Here is an 8,971-nt window from a genome sequence, read left to right as displayed (position 1 = left end):
GGTGCTCTGTCACGTGACACGGGAGAGCGCATCGCCTCCCCCCGAGAGTGGGGTAGGTGCGTGACGCGAGGCGTGCGTACCCCGCCCTGTACTGGGGGGGTGGGGCTGCCGCCTCGCGCCCTCAGGCTGAGGGGAGGCGAAAGTGGCCTTCGAGGCCCCGTCCCCAGGGCGATGAGGGCTAAGCCCTCAGCTCCTGGAGTCCCCTGCTGAGGGCAGAGGTGCCGCTTCCCAGCCCCCAGTTATAGCTGGCAACAAGGCCTGAGTCTGCAGAGAGCCTGGTGCGGTAGCTGAGAGAGGTGACCACCCCTGTGCGTCTGAATGGTGTGGTGACTCCATGCCCCACTGCTGCGGGGGGGTCCTGTAAACACCCTGTTTGGGGGCTTTGTGTGCCAGGAGACAACTGCAACAGGCCCCAGGCCACCCATGGGCCAGTTTGAAGCCAGAGAGGCTTATTGGGGGGTGGTTTGTCCCCTAGCCAGTACTGAGGCAAAACCGAGCATGGTTTTGTCTAGTAACATGCCCAGAAGGCACCATTTTAAAGAATGTGCCAGTGCCACCGATATGACCTTGTGTGCACTGTGCATCTCAGTTCATACTGGTGGGAGCAGAGCGATTTGCTCTTCAAAATGGCATAGTCTGTGAGGCATGAGCTTGCACACACATCACGCTGGCAGGGTGTTCCTGGAGGTACCAGAATGTCCAGTATTCTGGGGATCCTTCAGTGCCCACTCTATGCACCCACCTAAGATACTTCCTGGCCTTTGGATTTCTAGGGAACCCCTGCTCCCCTTGAGGAGGGGAATCTGCTACTACTCTTGGGGTTACAGAAGGGGGACTCATCTCACTGCTTTTGCCTCAGTGGGAAGATAGTACCCCTGCCACCACAACTCCAATTGGAAGGTGGGACCACAGTATGGGAGAACCATGTTATGGTGTCTAGGGCCTTAATCTGGCCCTATCCACCCTATTTGTTTCCTTCCTTACAGGTAGAGCTGGCAGCAATGCCTAGATTTAAAACTGCATATTATTTTCCATTATAACACTCTATTTTCAGCAACAAAGAGTCCTGTGGCACCTTATAGACTTAGCCCTGGTCTACACACAGCCCCGGGGTCGAACTAGGGTACGCGAATTCAGCTACGTGAATAACGTAGCTGAATTCGAACTACCCTAGTTCGAATGACTTACCCGTCCAGACGCCGCGGAAGCGAACTCCGTGGCTCCAAGGTCGACTCCGCCAACTTCTCCTGCCGCGGTGGAGTACCGGAGTCGACCGCGGCGCTTCCGGAGTTCGAACTATCGCGTCTAGATCAGACGCGATAGTTCGAACTCCAAGAAGTCGAACTCGCCGCGTCGACCCGCGCGGTAAGTATAAACGTACCCTAAGAGAAGTATTTGGAGCATAAGCTTTCTCCAGTATGCTCCAATACTTCTCTTAGTCTATAAGGTGCCACAGGACTCTTCGTCGCTTTTTACAGATCCAAACTAACACGGCTACTCCCTCTGACACTCTGTTTTCAGTTGGTTAAACTTTGCGAAACTTTAACCATCTGGGTTGAGATTTTCCATGCCAGATGTCTGCCTCAGGCTGAATTTTGTTGGGAGTTTTAGCAAAAACAGTATAGCCATTTCCAAGAATGAGGTTGTTTTGACAATGTTTAAAAACAAAAACAAAAAAACCCTTACAGCCATATATTTAAGAAGTTCTAGTGCCTTCCTGGTTTGGAGTAAGGATTTGAAATGGGTGAAGAAAGAGCTCTGGGTTCAGGGAGATTTCTTTTACTGTCCCTGTGAAAATCCACCCAAATTTGGCCAGTTATAAATGTTTGAAAACGGCCAATAGCACATGGCTCGATAATGGTTAAGAGATGAAAATCTCCTTATATTCCAGCCCCACTGTGTTCTCTAGGCAAATATCCCAACAGTACTGCATTGAATAAGTACATCCTGTGTTGGGCTGGCTCAGCTTCTTTGCCCTGTCTCACTGCATTCCCAACTGGTCTTCTACAGAACAGTTTGCCTGCACTTTTGGAACCCTGCTCCTCAACCCCTCTCTCAGGAGCAAAGACAGGCCTGGGCCAAAAGGACGAAAGCTGCCCGAGAACCAGAAAGGGTTTTGTTTTTAGTTTTGGGGTGGGGTGGGGCAGGCAAGAGAGGAAGTTCTGAGCTGACATGTTAGTTCCAAAACAGGAAGGGGAAGAGTGAGTGGAGCTGGATTTGCTGGGCTCTTTCTGCTTACCCTTACCTCCTTGTGAAAAAATGGTTCCACTCCATGCCCATTCCTACTTTAAATCCTTCTTGGCTCCTGCACAGCTTCTCTCACAGGTCTCTCTCTGCTCCTTGGACAAGAGTGAGGTAGAGGAGCAAGAGGCCCAGAGCTGCTGGGAGTTCCTGGGCCTTAGGAGGACAATAGAGAAGCAGTAGCAAGGTAGAGAGGGCACAGCTGGCACTAACTGGACAGGAAGGGTGCCCCTGAGAGGGGACGGGCATGTACCTGTGTATGGATATATACGTGGAGCTGCATTCATTAAATTTGGGGAGATCATAAATGGGGGTCACCACCACACCCGTACCCATTACCAAAATGTGCAACCCCTGTGTTATTTCTGTGTTGTGCCATAAATGGCAGATAACATTGTTTTTAAGGATGCTTCCTCACTGTGTGAACTAAACAAACTAATTTTGCAATCCGTATCATTTTAATCATGTGGTTTATTTAATTCAAACAGTGAGGAACCATCTTAAAGACATTTTATATTTTTAAAACATAGATTATGTTTTTGTGGTGCAACATGCAATTACATAGGAATTACACCCTTTTGGTCATTTGTTACACTATTCAATGGATTCACGTCAGCTGTACTGAACTTGCTCTGTCCAGGGCTCTCAGCTGTTGCAAGGCATTGTGAGGAAGAATTTAAACACAGAAGTCACCTGTTAAGAAGAAAGTTGCCTGAAGTAATGTAGTCCAATGTAACATTGATAAATATACTCATATTAGTCTTTTGTTCCTACCAATTTGCTGTGAATCAGCCAGTTAGGTCCAATATGCCATTGCATTCAAACCTTTGACCTGAAAAATATATAGTATATATTAATTGCCAAATGCCACATTCATTTTTAAAAACATCCTTATTTTCAGAATGTTAAACAGAATTTTTAACAGTTCAGTTGAGAGCCTTAAAATGTACACACTCAGTATTTTGTAAACACAATATCAAAATGGTGAACCAGTATCTATCAAAAGGTTACACTTTCTCTTCAAGCAACTCTAGTCACTTATTTGTAATATAGTGAATATAGTGTTTAATTCTTTACCTTCTGCTCAACCCTATTAAATATAAGCAAAAAGAACGAGGAGTACTTGTGGCACCTTAGAGACTAACAAATTTATTTGAGTATAAGCTTTCGTGGGCTAAAACCCACTTCATCGGATGCATGCAATGGAAAATACAGTAGGAAGATAGAACACAGAGGACATGAAAAAATGGGTGTTGCCATACTAACTATAGCGAGAGTAATCAGGGTGGCCTATTATCAGCAGGAGAAAAAAAACTGTAGTGATAATCAGGTTGGCCATTTCCAACAGTTGACAAGAAGGTGTGAGTAAAAATAGGGGGAAAAATAGCATAGGGAAATAGGTTTTACTTTACAGGAGGCACTGGGAGGGAGAGGGAGGAGCGGGGATGGAGCGCTGTGACGTTCCCCTCTGGTGTTCTGGACTGGTGATCTGTTAGGTCACTCCAATCCTTGACTCTGGGAGCCAGCCTTACCCTGCTCTGCTGTGAGAACTCCCACTCCTGGGCTGTTCATGCACAGCCTCTAGCATGTAAGCTGCTCCTTGGATTGTGCAACTGAATGACATTAGCCAATATCTCCGGTCCCAGACACAACCCTAGGAACCTTCATCTTGCAGTGTTCAGTTATGCCCACTGGATGCTGCAAGCTTATATGAGTTCATCAATTTAACAAAGAAATTGATATGTACCAGGCTTGTTATCCCAAGGGGAGTCTCTGACATGCTTCAAACCAAACACACTGCTTCAGGTAGAATAAACAAACAGATTTATTAACTACAAAGATAGATTTTTAAGTGATTATAAATCAAAGCATAACAAGTCAGATTAGGTCAAATGAAATAAAAGCAAAATGCATTCTAAACTGATCTTAACATTTTCAGTGCACTTACAAACTTAGATGCTTCTCTCCACAGGCTGGCTGGTTGCTGTTCAGCCAGGCTCTCCCCTTTGATCAGCGCTTCAATTGCTTGGTGTGTCTGTAGATCACGGGTTCTCAAAGTGGGGGTTGGGACCCCTCGGGGTCACGAGGTTATTACATGGGGGGGGGGTCGTGAGCTGTCAGCCTCCACTCCAAATCCTGCTTTTCCTCCAGCATTTATAATGGTGTTAAATATATAAAAAGGTGTTTTTAATTTATAAGGGGGGGTCTCACTCAGAGGCTTGCTATGTGAAAGGGGTCACCACTAAAAAAGTTTGAGAGCCACTGCTGTAGATGTAGGTAGAAGAGAGAGAGAGAGAGTGTGGCAAATCTCTTTCCCTTTTATCATGTTCTTTCTTCCCTCTTGGCTTTGCTCCTCCCCCCCCCTTCAGAATCTGGTGAGCATTACCTCATCGCAGTCCCAAACTGACCAAAGAGAAGGGGAGTAACTCACTTGAGAGTCCAACAGATCCTTTTGTTGCTGTCTAGGCCAGCATCCTTTGTTCCTGTGAGGCTGGGCTACGTTTGTCCCATACATGCCCTGATGAGGTGTGAACTGCCTCTCTGCTCTTGGAGAGTTTTTGCCTGGGCTTATTTTAAATCATGAAGACACATTTTCAGCCTCATAACTATATACATGAAATTATAACCTGTGACATTACTATAACAACAATTACTATAACATCACTAAAACAACCATGCTCAGTGCATCATGAGTCTTCCGAAGACACCCAATGCGACACACTTTGCATTGGATACTACACAATCATTTTACAAGGATGAACATGGCGGTGCTGGGTGTTCCCCCCCGAGGTACACAGCGACACAGGCGCACTCGGGGAAGGGGGTGGAAAGAGGTGAGGAAGAGGAGTGGTACAGGTGGAGCGGGGGCGGGAAGAGGTGGGGTGGGGGTGGGGCCTTGGGGGAAGGGGTGAAGTGGGGACAGGACTTGGGGCCAAACGGGGGCCTTGAGGGTCTGTGAAAAATTTTAAATCAAAATGGGGGTCCTTGGGTTGCTAAAGTTTGAAAACCACTGATTTAGAGGTACAGAGTGCCACAATAACTTTCACCTTTTCTAACACTGCTATGAGCCTATATAAGCTAAAAGTAATGCTGATGCTAGTAAAAGTTGGCCAGGTCTTAGAATACCTGATAAGATTATGTGGTGGGCCTGTACTTTCTCAGCAGCTACGTTGAAAGTAAGAAGGTATCAGAAACAGGAGATACATTTTCTATATTTGCTATTATTTCTTTCTCCCTTTGTGGTTTTTATCTTGGTCTTAAAGGGAACAAATTCTGATTTCATCAGTAACTCAAAACCATTCAAACTGATTTTGCCCTCTTTTCCCCAAAATGGACAGCTAACCCTTCTTCCTTAATACTGGCTAAACAGTGTCAAACTGAGGATTGTCTCTAGAGAAGATTGCACAACTAAAGGAAAGGCAATAAGAGAACTAAGTTAAATGAGATTTACTAATTTCAAATGCTGTAACTGTGTTTCATTTCCTCTTTTGTGTGTGTGTTTTAGTAAAAGATTTTAAAGGTTTTCAATGGTGGGAATAAGCCAGCGATAACTTGACACTAAACCCTACACAATAATTTTTCAATGTTATAACAGTCAACTAGGGTTTTAATTGCACCTCATCCCTTGTAGGGCCCTGAAACATCTCAGAACTGACTTCTCTGATCCTCCAGTTGCAGAAGACAGTCTCACAATGGGGGACAGAACACACTTTCTGATTGAGGTAGGCAAGGCTGATCATTTCTCATGCACCAAGAATATTGCTCTACGGGAGGTGGTTACATGTGAGCAATGAAAAGAGGCTACAGTGATGGGGGCAGGGGACTGGACTCGATGACCTCTCGAGGTCCCTTCCAGTCCTAGAGTCTATGAGTCTATGAATCTTTAGAAATATCAGTAGCTGGGTAAGTAGGAATCATGAGAATTGTTTGGCAACTTGCGTGTAGCATGCAAAGGGAGCAGATACCATGAGATTTCTAATTACTGTGTTTGTGCTACATATTGGTACCGGTGACACAGGGAGACGTAGGAGATTGGTCCTGAAAATTAAATATAGCTTGCTAGGAAGAAGGCTCCGTGGCAGGACTTCTGTAGTCGCTTTCTCTGAAATGCTTCCAGTTCCACACACTGGGCAGCTAGACTGGAAAGCTGGCAGGTAATGAGGAGCATTCAAGTCAGGCAGAGACATATGTGAGAGATGTCAGTAGTACAAAGGTATCTCTGCATCCAGACAGGACACACAATACAGCAGAACTGGAACAAGGGTTGGTAAATATCAGAGGTAACTGCTATTAAATCAACATGGTGTCAGATGAAGGGGTTAAATAAAAATGGGTGCATGGTCCAAAAATAAACTGTAAATGTCTATATAAAATTCAAGAAGCTTACCAATGGAAATACGTTTTCACATAATACACAGCTAGCCGGTGGAACTCATTTCCACAGGATATCACTGAGGCCAAGAGTGTAGCAGGATTCAAAAAGGAATTGATATGGATAATGAGAGTAGCCAGATTTGTGTTATACACAAAAATAACCAAGAGTTCTGGAAGGGAGATAGTCCCTCTTGGTTTGGGGCTGAAGCCAAAGTCTCAACTATTGGGGGATTTAGGAGGAACTTTCCCTGGGCCAAGTTAATCTGTAACCATGCTAAGTATTCCAGTTTCCCTGGGAGACTCCTGATTTTGTGTACCCTCTCCCTGTCTCCTAAGCAACTGCCTGAAAATCCCATTTTTATGAGAGCAAATAGTCACGGAGTCAGTTCATAAAATGAGAAAACTACAGAGCAAAGGATGGTGATAGAGCAGCCAAAGGGCAGGGCTTCACAATAGGGGAAGGATGGTCCAGTGGTTAGAGCCCTGCCTAGGTGATGTGAGACTGAGGTTCAGTTTCTTGCTCTGGTATGGACATTCTGTGTGACCTGGGGCAAATCATGTGGCCTCTCTGTGCCTCTGTAAAATGGGGATGATAATGCTTCCCTACCTCACGGGTGTTGGGAGGCTAAATACATTGTGAAGCCTTCTGAGATCTACTGATGAAAAGTGCTGTATAATAAATAGACGTTATTTATTTTCATTATTAACAGAATGGGGCCATAGACTTGGAATGAGCAGGGAGAGCAAACCCTGGTGCCTGGTGTGGATTATCAAGTACATGGTGGCACCATAGGGTACTGAGCCAGTGGTCGGATTAATGAGGAAAGGGGGCTATTTGGCCTGGAGGTGGAGTCATGGTGCCAGAAGAGAGAGTGGGGAGGAAGGCCATTATCACTGAGGACATAAGGGGAATTTTACTGGGACCAGAATTACTCAAGCTGGGATTTGGGTAGGACACCCGAGTTCACACCCTGATCCTTGAGCAGAGGGGGTCAAAAGTTCCATAAGATCTTTAACTCCCGCCCCCCCCGCCTCATGTGCCACATAATTTTGCATCTCATTATGCAGCACAGACTGTTTATTTTACTATAGGCTTCTGCTCCTTAAAGAGGATTATGGTATGACCTCATGCTCTGCTCTGCTCTTCTGGGTGTAGTTGATATACTGAGACCTATGTGTGGGCTTTCCTCCGGACTTACTTTGGAGCTTGCTTTGGTATCAATGATTGTTAACAAGAACCATAAACCAAACAAAAATATCTTGTGATATTTATTGTTGCACGGTCCTTCCAATTCTTCTGTCAACCTAGCTGTGATTATTGTGGGGGGTTAGGTTGACCTAACTACGGTGCACGGGCTGTGACATTTTTTACAGCCCTGAGCAATATAGCTACTGCCTCTCTAGGATGTAGGCTAACTACAGCGACAGAAAATCCACTTCTGTTGCTGTAGTTTCTAATTTACGGTACTACAGCGGCGTAGCTGCAGCTGTACTGCTATAGCACTTGTCGCGTAAACATAACCCAAAGGAAGGACAACTCAATCGGGATCTGAATGTCAAGCTGTAACAAGGATCCTTTTTGCTGGATACACAGGACATAACTGGGATAGAGAGAGAAAACCTGTTCAAATTATGTATGCTTCTGAAACTTTTTTGGTACTATAACAGAACCATTTCAAGTATATCTGTTGAAAGAACACAGAAAAATGGCTCAATAAGAACTATAAAACAAAAATGCCCTTAGATTCATTGTTGCACAGTCCTTATTGGGAGTTAGATGCCTGGCACTTTTGACAATCACACTAAGTGATTATCTGCATTTTTAGGTGCCTCAATACTTTTTGAAATCTGGTGTTTAACAGATTGCTGTAATAAGATCCTTTTCTGGGTTTTCCCCACCAGATATATTAACACTAGATTGTATTCAGAAGCTGAGCCAGTAACTTCCTAACCTTTTGGTGTAGGTTTTTATTTATGTATTTGTAATTCTAGTTTAAATCTGTACCAGTTTAGTAAATCTATGTAGATGTTGTAGTTGAAAATCATTCTAGACTCTGTTAAGCAGCAGTCCCTTTTTGTTTCATTTTTAGAAGGGTCTGAGTCATTCTAACTTTGCATTTATAAATAAATAAAGCATGTGCAAAATAGATAGGAGTTGTGAAGCATCGTTTATCAGGACATGACTGCTGCAGTTTGAGATGAGAGAGACCTATAAGGTCATCATGCCCACCTCCCTGTAATAGTGGGATATAGTCCCCAGAGAGAGGATGTGTAGGTTGGTACACTTAAACTGAGCCAAAGGATGAAAAAGAACCAATGCTTCTATTCATCTTGATTGTTTTAATGTATGTGTGGC

At 44.7% G+C, this 8,971-nt stretch overlaps 1 long non-coding RNA gene across 3 annotated transcripts in view; it reads left to right on the top strand.

Annotated features, from left to right (window-relative positions):
• Positions 1-31: 31 nt before the first annotated feature.
• The window catches only part of LOC123375926, a 70,311-nt gene continuing 61,371 nt past the window's right edge, over positions 32-8,971 (top strand). For 2 of the 3 annotated variants that reach the window (XR_006581625.1, XR_006581627.1), the window contains exons 1-2: positions 32-308; positions 5,873-5,963. This is a non-coding gene — a long non-coding RNA (uncharacterized LOC123375926). The remainder of the gene's footprint in view (positions 309-5,872; positions 5,964-8,971) is intronic. The other variant, XR_006581626.1, reaches the window with a different exon arrangement.

This window comes from Mauremys mutica, chromosome 8 (assembly GCF_020497125.1).
Source record: "Mauremys mutica isolate MM-2020 ecotype Southern chromosome 8, ASM2049712v1, whole genome shotgun sequence".
Classification (NCBI taxonomy): Eukaryota; Metazoa; Chordata; order Testudines; family Geoemydidae; genus Mauremys; species Mauremys mutica.
The sequence above is the reverse complement of the archived record's forward strand: the minus strand, read 5'-3'. Positions and strand labels throughout refer to the sequence as shown.